Here is an 8,483-nt window from a genome sequence, read left to right on the forward strand (position 1 = left end):
ATGATGCAGCAGCAAAAAAATGGCAAAGCACAATTCTAGGATGTATTAAGAGAAGTATGGTCTAGATCATTCAAAGTTATTATCCCCCTTTACTCTTCTTTGGTCAGACCACATCCGAGTACTGTGTCCAGTTCTGGGCACCCTAACTTAAAAAAAGACAGAAAACTGGAACGAGTTCAGAGAAGAGCTACTAGGATGGGGAGTGGTCTGCAAATTATGTCCTATGAGGAACGGTTAAAGGATCTGGGAATGTTCAGAAGGTTGAGAGGAGACTTAATAGCTGTCTACTAGAGATGAGCGAACGTACTCGTCCGAGCTTGATACTCGTTCGAGTATTAGCGTGTTCGAGATGCTCGTTACTCGTGACGAGTACCACGCGATGTTCGAGTTACTTTCACTTTCATCTCTGAGACGTTAGCGCGCTTTTCTGGCCAATAGAAAGACAGGGAAGGCATTACAACTTCCCCCTGCGACGTTCAAGCCCTATACCACCCCCCTGCAGTGAGTGGCTGGCGAGATCAGGTGTCACCCGAGTATAAAAGTTGGCCCCTCCCGCGGCTCGCCACAGATGCGTTCTGACAGAGATCAGGGAAAGTGCTGTCTTGCTGGAGTTGCTATAGGGAGAGTGTTAGGAGTATTTTAGGCTTCAAGAACCCCAACGGTCCTTCTTAGGGCCACATCTAACCGTGTGCAGTAGTGTGGAGGCTGCTTTTTGCAGTGTTGCACATTTTTTTTTTTTTTTGTATATCGGCCGTGCAGAGCATTGCGCCCTGCAGTAATTATACATAGTCCAGGGCCAGTAGTGGTGGTGAGGCAGGGACAGAAGACATATTTATTGAATATAGGCAGTGGGCCTTTCCAAAAACATTTGGGAAAAAAATCTATTTGGGCTGCCTGTGACTGTCCTCAGTGTACTGGGTCTGTGCTGGGGGTAGTTGTCCTAATTCATACGCAGCCAGCTAAGTGTTACAGCAGGCTTGCGCAAAATTATTTCCTGGCTCTGCTGTGCGTTCCGTAAGCGAAGTCAGCCTCCAACCACAGGCCAATAAGCGGCACATTTAATTACAGCGTTCTGTTTCTGCACTACTGGTAATACAGCATGCTGAGGGGTAGGGGTAGGCCTAGAGGACGTGGACGCGGGCGAGGACGCGGAGGCCCAAGTCAGGGTGTGGGCACAGGCCAAGCTCCTGATCCAGGTGTATCGCAGCCGACTGCTGCGGGATTAGGAGAGAGGCACGTTTCTGGTGTCCCCACATTCATCTCACAATTAATGGGTCCACGCGGTAGACCTTTATTAGAAAATGAGCAGTGTGAGCAGGTCCTGTCGTGGATGGCAGAAAGTGCATCCAGCAATCTATCGAACACCCAGAATTCTGCGCCGTCCACTGCTGCAACTCTGAATCCTCTGGCTGCTGCTCCTCCTTCCTCCCAGCCTCCCCGCTCCATTACAATGACACATTCTGAGGAGCAGGCAGACTCCCAGGAACTGTTCCCGGGCCCCTGCCCAGAATGGGCAGCAAGGGTTCCGAATCCTCTCCCACTGGAGGAGTTTGTCGTGACCGATGCCCAACCATTGGAAAGTTCCCGGGGTCCGGGGGATGAGGCTGGGGACTTCCGGCAACTGTCTCAAGACCTTTCAGTGGGTGAGGAGGACGATGACGATGAGACACAGTTGTCTATCAGTGAGGTAGTAGTAAGGGCAGTAAGTCCGAGGGAGGAGCGCACAGAGGATTCGGAGGAAGAGCAGCAGGACGATGAGGTGACTGACCCCACCTGGTTTGCTACGCCTACTGAGGACAGGTCTTCAGAGGGGGAGGCAAGTGCAGCAGCAGGGCAGGTTGGAAGAGCAGTGCGGTGTCCAGGGGTAGAGGCAGGGCCAGACCGAATAATCCACCAACTGTTTCCCAAAGCGCCCCCTCGCGCCATGCCACCCTGCAGAGGCCGAGGTGCTCAAAGGTCTGGCAGTTTTTCACTGAGAGTGCAGACGACCGACGAACAGTGGTGTGCAACCTGTGTCGTGCCAAGATCAGCCGGGGAGCCACCACCACCAGCCTCACCACCACCAGCATGCGCAGACATATGATGGCCAAGCACCCCACAAGGTGGGACGAAGGCCGTTCACCGCCTCCGGTTTGCACCGCTGCCTCTCCCCCTGTGCCCCAACCTGCCACTGAGATCCAACCCCCCTCTCAGGGCACAGGCACTACCGTCTCCTGGCCTGCACCCACACCCTCACCTCCGCTGTCCTCGGCCCCATCCACCAATGTCTGTCAGCGCACCGTCCAGCCGTCGCTAGCGCAAGTGTTGGAGCGCAAGCGCAAGTACGCCGCCACCTACCCGCACGCTCAAGCGTTAAACGTGCACATAGCCAAATTTATCAGCCTGGAGATGCTGCCCTATAGGGTTGTGGAAACGGAGGCTTTCAAAAGTATGATGGCGGCGGCGGCCCCGCGCTACTCAGTTCCCAGTCGCCACTACTTTTCCCGATGTGCCGTCCCAGCCCTGCACGACCACGTCTCCCGCAACATTGTACGCGCCCTCACCAACGCGGTTACTGCCAAGGTCCACTTAACAACGGACACGTGGACAAGCACAGGCGGGCAGGGCCACTATATCTCCCTGATGGCACATTGGGTGAATTTAGTGGAGGCTGGGACAGAGTCAGAGCCTGGGACCGCTCACGTCCTACCCACCCCCAGAATTGCGGGCCACAGCTCGGTGGTGGTATCTGCGGCGGTGTATGCTTCCTCCACTAAATCACCCTCCTCCTCCTCCTCCTACGCAACCTCTGTCTCGCAATCAAGATGTGTCAGCAGCAGCACGTCGCCAGCAGTCGGTGTCACGCGGCACGGCAGCACAGCGGTGGGCAAGCGTCAGCAGGCCGTGCTGAAACTACTCAGCTTAGGAGATAAGAGGCACATGGCCCACGAACTGCTGCAGGGTCTGACAGAGCAGACCGGCCGCTGGCTTGCGCCGCTGAGCCTCCAACCAGGCATGGTCGTGTGTGACAACGGCCGTAACCTGGTGGCGGCTCTGCAGCTCGGCAGCCTCACGCACGTGCCATGCCTGGCCCACGTCTTTAATTTGGTGGTTCAGCGCTTTCTGAAAAGCTACCCACGCTTGTCAGACCTGCTCGGAAAGGTGCGCCGGCTCTGCGCACATTTCCGCAAGTCCCACACGGACGCTGCCACCCTGCAACATCGGTTTCATCTGCCAGTGCACCGACTGCTGTGCGACGTGCCCACACGGTGGAACTCTACGCTCCACATGTTGGCCAGGCTCTATGAGCAGCGTAGAGCTATAGTGGAATACCAACTCCAACATGGGCGGCGCAGTGGGAGTCAGCCTCCTCAATTCTTTACAGAAGAGTGGGCCTGGTTGGCAGACATCTGTCAGGTCCTTGGAAACTTTGAGGAGTCTACCCAGATGGTGAGCGGCGATGCTGCAATCATTAGCGTCACCATTCCTCTGCTATGCCTCTTGAGAAGTTCCCTGCAAAGCATAAAGGCAGGCGCTTTGCGCTCGGAAACAGAGCCGGGGGAAGACAGTATGTCGCTGGATAGTCAGAGCACCCTCCTGTCTATATCTCAGCGCGTTGAGGAGGAGGAGCATGAGGAGGATGAGGAGGAGGGAGAAGAGACAGCTTGGCCCACTGCTGAGGGTACCCATGCTGCTTGCCTGTCATCCTTTCTGCGTTCCGAGGGCCAGGTAGCAGGGGAGGCGCAGAGATCAGGCAGCATGTACAGCACAGGCAGGGGAACACTCTCTAAGGCCTTTGACAGCTTTATGGCTCCCCAGCAAGACTGTATCACCACTCCCCAGTCAAGGCTGAGTCGGCGGGAGCACTGTAAAAGGATGGTGAAGGGAGTACGTAACCGATCGCACGACCGTCCTCCGTGACGCCTCTGCCCCCTACAACTACTGGGTGTCGAAGCTGGACACGTGGCCTGAACTCGCGCTGTATGCCCTGGAGGTGCTTGCTTGTCCTGCGGCTAGCGTCTTGTCAGAGAGGGTGCTTAGTGCGGCTGGGGGAATCATCACAGATAAGCATACCCGCCTGTCAACCGACAGTGCCGACAGGCTTACACTCATCAAGATGAACAAAGCCTGGATTTCCCCAGACTTCTCTTCTCCACCAGCGGACAGCAGCGATACCTTAACAATACATAGGCTGCACCCGCGGATGGAAGCATTGTTCTCTATCACCATCAAAAACGTGGACCTTTTAGCTTCATCAATCTGTGTATAATATTCATCCTCCTCCTCCTGCTCCTCCTCCTGAAACCTGACGTAATCACGCCGAACGGGCAATTTTTCTTAGGCCCACAAGGCTCAGTCATATAATTTTTGTAAACAATTTTTATACGTTTCAATGCTCATTAAAGTGTTGAAACTTTCACCTGAACCAATTTTTTATTTTAACTGGGCTGCCTCCAGGCCTAGTTACAAATTAAGCCACATTAACCAAAGCGATTAATGGGTTTCACCTGCCCTCTTGGTTGGGCATGGGCAATTTTTCTGACGTACATTAGTACTGTTGGTACACCAATTTTTTGGGGCCCTCGCCTACAGTGTAATCCAATTAATTTTTTGCCCACCTGCATTGCAGCTGACGTTACATCAGCTGTGCTGGGCACTGCAATGGGATATATTTATGTACCGCCGGTGGGTTCCAGGGAGCCACCCATGCTGTCGTTCCACACGGAGTTGTAACTACATGTGTCCACTTCTAAAGAACCCCAGTCTGACTGGGGCATGCAGTGTGGGCCGAAGCCCACCTGCATTTAATCTGACGTTAGCTCTGCTGTCCAGGGCACTGCAATGGGATACATTTATGTACAGCGGGTGGGTTCCAGGGAGCCACCCATGCTGTGGGTGCACACGGAATTCCCATTGCGGAGTTGGGGATTCCCAATTGTACCTGCCTGTGACTATTTATAAAAAAAACGCGGTCTGACTGGGGCATGCAGACACCTTGACAGAATGAATAGTGTGTGGCACATAGGTTCCCCATTGCTATGCAGCTCCTGATGGCGGTGTCACAGGATTATATTTCTCATTGCTTCTGTACAGCATTGTGGGCTATCACCCCGCCCCTTTTAAAGAGGGTCGCTGCCTAGCCGTGCCAACCCTCTGCAGTGTGTGCCTGCGGTTCCTCCTCATGGCAGACGCACTTATAAATAGACATGAGTGTGGTGTGGCATGAGGGCAGCTGAAGGCTGCGCAGGGACAATTTGGTGTGCGCTGTGGACACTGGGTCGTGGCGGGGGGGGGGGGGGGTTGGGCAGCATGTAACCCAGGAGAAGTGGCAGCAGAGTGTCATGCAGGCAGTGATTGTGCTTTGTTGGAGGTAGTGTGGTGCTTAGCTAAGGTATCCATTGCTAATGAGGGCTTTTCAGAAGTAAAAGTTGTTGGGAGGGGGGGCCCACTCTTGCCGCTATTGTGGCTTAATAGTGGGACCTGGGAACTTGAGATGCAGCCCAACATGTAGCCCCTCGCCTGCCCTATCCGTTGCTGTGTCGTTCCCATCACTTTCTTGAATTGCCCAGATTTTCACAAATGGAAACCTTAGCGAGCATCGGCGATATACAAAAATGCTCGAGTCGCCCATTGACTTCAATGGGGTTCGTTACTCGAAACGAACCCTCAATCATCACGAAAATTTCGTCCCGAGTAACGAGCACCCGAGCATTTTGGTGCTCCTCATCTCTACTGTCTACAAATATCTGAAGGGCTGTCACAGGGCAAAGGGATCAGCCCTAGTCTCATCTGCACAAGGAAAGACCAGAAGCAATGGGATGAAACTGGAAGGTAGGAGACACAGATTAGATATTAGGAAACTTTTTTTGACAGGGTGATCAGAGAATGAAATAGGTTACCACGGGAGGTGATGAGTTTTCCTTCAATGGACATCTTTGAAACAAAAGCTGATATGTCAGGGATGATTTCGTGAATCCTGCATTGAGCAGGGAGTTTGACTCAAAAGACCCTGGAGGTCCCTTCCAACTCGGATTGTATGATTCTATGAATGAGGAAAATTTGGCAGTAGCCATAAAGCCAAAGCTTTAGCTACTGTAGGTCCTGAATTTGGAGATTTTAAGCTTCTCTTTCAGGACCTCCAAGTTGTATATTTCCCAAGTCAATGAGGATGTCATGCTATATACCAAAAGACTCCAACTTGAAATGCTGTAGAGGATCTATTGGGCAAATCCAATGTGAAAAGGAAAGAGGAGAATGCTGAGGTTGTTTGAGAAAGGCCAAATTGAGGTACACATTGGAACCAGATTGTGCGTGTGAATTCTTTGTGACCGGTCGATCTGCGAAAAAAATCATTTGTCCGTCTAGCCCAATTCATTTTCGTGCGTTGCAGTTTTGTTCATTTACTAACTTGGACAGAACTTGAATGAAAAAAGTCTTGTGTGTCACTGGGCCTTACAGCGATATGACACTTCTATATTTCACTCAGGACCACAGTTTCATTTCATGAATTTTCCAGAAGACCTCACCCTGTTTTACTTTAAATCATAGCCATATTGCACAATAAACTGTAGCTGCTTCCTGATGTATAATGATGAGAGTCTAGAAAAAGGAAGATGCTTTTCCTTTGTGGTTAGGAGTTCTCTTGACCTGATCTGTAGATAGACATTTAATTTCCTAATTTCAGCTGGTGATCACTTTATTATATGATATGACTCATAGTCAGTGACTAATTAAGTAGACCATAGGCCCCAGGCTGTTCATACAATTTAACTAGTCTGTAGCACCGCTTTTTTTCTGCTCCCAGCACCGCTGTTCCGTTCCTACTTGGTGTATATGGCACAAGACCATTAAGGACAGTGATTGACTGCAGCAGTTTACATGGGTATATGGACACATCATCACTTCAGCCGTCTAAACAAAGCCTGGTGGAGAGGACTGGAGAGGAGGTGCTGGAGTGGCAGAGGATCGATTAATTTGTCAGTAAAAAAGAATAAAATAAACTATAACATTAAGTTAAAATTATTTTCCATTACTTGGGCAACCTCCTTAAAGGGGTTGGGACATGGAAAAAAAAAATTTTACTCACCTTGCCTGGCCAGGACCGATCGCCAGGCATGTCCCCTCCATCCAGCATCATCTTCTGTGGCTTCTAGAAGCAGAGCAGGAGCTGTAAAAATGACCGCTTCCTGCTCTGCTCCGTCCGTCAGGCACTTCCGAGGTGAACGGACGGGCCGCCCACAGCAAGCACGTTACAAGCAGTGCTTGCTGTTGGTGGCCTGTCCATCCTGGCTGAACTCCAAGATTCTGTGTGTGTGCAGTGGAGACGTGGCCCGTCCTGACTCCTGACGCGCAATCCCGGAGGGGGGCGGCCTGTCCTTGGCTCGTCGGAGGAAGACTGCCTGCTGGGAGATAACCCCGCTGAACAACAACAGAACACAAGGTAAGTATTATGTTTTTATGCTTTAACAGCCAAAAATCGTGGGTTCCCCTGTGTCCGATAGGCAGACCAGGAAACAATGGCTGTTAAAGCATAAAAGCATTATTTGTGTCAGCATGGACACCAACCCATCTGGCATGTATCCTTACCATTAATGGGCAGATGCAGAATTCATCATTGTAATACAGCCAGGTAGATAACTAGAAAAGACTGGGCCCCATAGCAAAATTTTAAATGCCCCTTTTAAGCATGAGCATTTACCAGGCTAATGTAAAAGTTCAATAAAAGAGACGAAAAGGGAGGGTGGAGCAAGACCCAGTGAGGGTGGTGAAATAGTTCTGGAGCACAAAGTGTTTCAAATAATGGAGGTGCTGCCAACCAAATGCCGCTCCATCAAGGTGGGCATGAGTGTAGCGAAAAGAGTGTGGAAAAATACTGGTGTGAAGGCGCAACACTCTAAGCTACTAGAAGATCAAGGTCCAGTATGCAATAGTGAAAACACTTCTTTTTTTTATTATTTCACAAAATAAAAACCAGGAATTGAAAACGCGTTTCGGGGACGAGCCCTTTTGTCAGTTCGGCTTGATTAAACACTGAGTGAGATGCACAAATAGTGGAGGAGTGATTAACAAAGAAAGGGAAGAAGAAAAAAAAAAAGGAGGGTGGGGGGGAATAAACAAAATTCATACGCATAATGAAATCTTACGAATGTATCAATAAATAAGATAAATAATAAGAACATGGATATGAATAGTGATTAAATATATATGACAAAAAACGTAAATCTAAAATAGAATATACACATCCGGTTCATATAAAATGACATAAAATTTATACAGAGCAAATATCTGTTATAAAATAGGATGAAGACAAATCATGAGTTTAATAACAATCTCGAAAATGCCAATATCAAAGCAGATGGACTGAAAATCGTGTGGTTGATTTAAACTAACAAGAATTAAAATGAATGTACAGCCTATTGGGAAATATAATATAATTGCTCCACCCAAGAGGGTGCATATATGTGTGTATATGCATACGCATGTGAGAATGAGAAGAAAAAAAA

The sequence above is a fragment of the Eleutherodactylus coqui genome, chromosome 10 (genome assembly GCF_035609145.1).
Source record: "Eleutherodactylus coqui strain aEleCoq1 chromosome 10, aEleCoq1.hap1, whole genome shotgun sequence".
Lineage (NCBI taxonomy): Eukaryota > Metazoa > Chordata > Amphibia > Anura > Eleutherodactylidae > Eleutherodactylus > Eleutherodactylus coqui.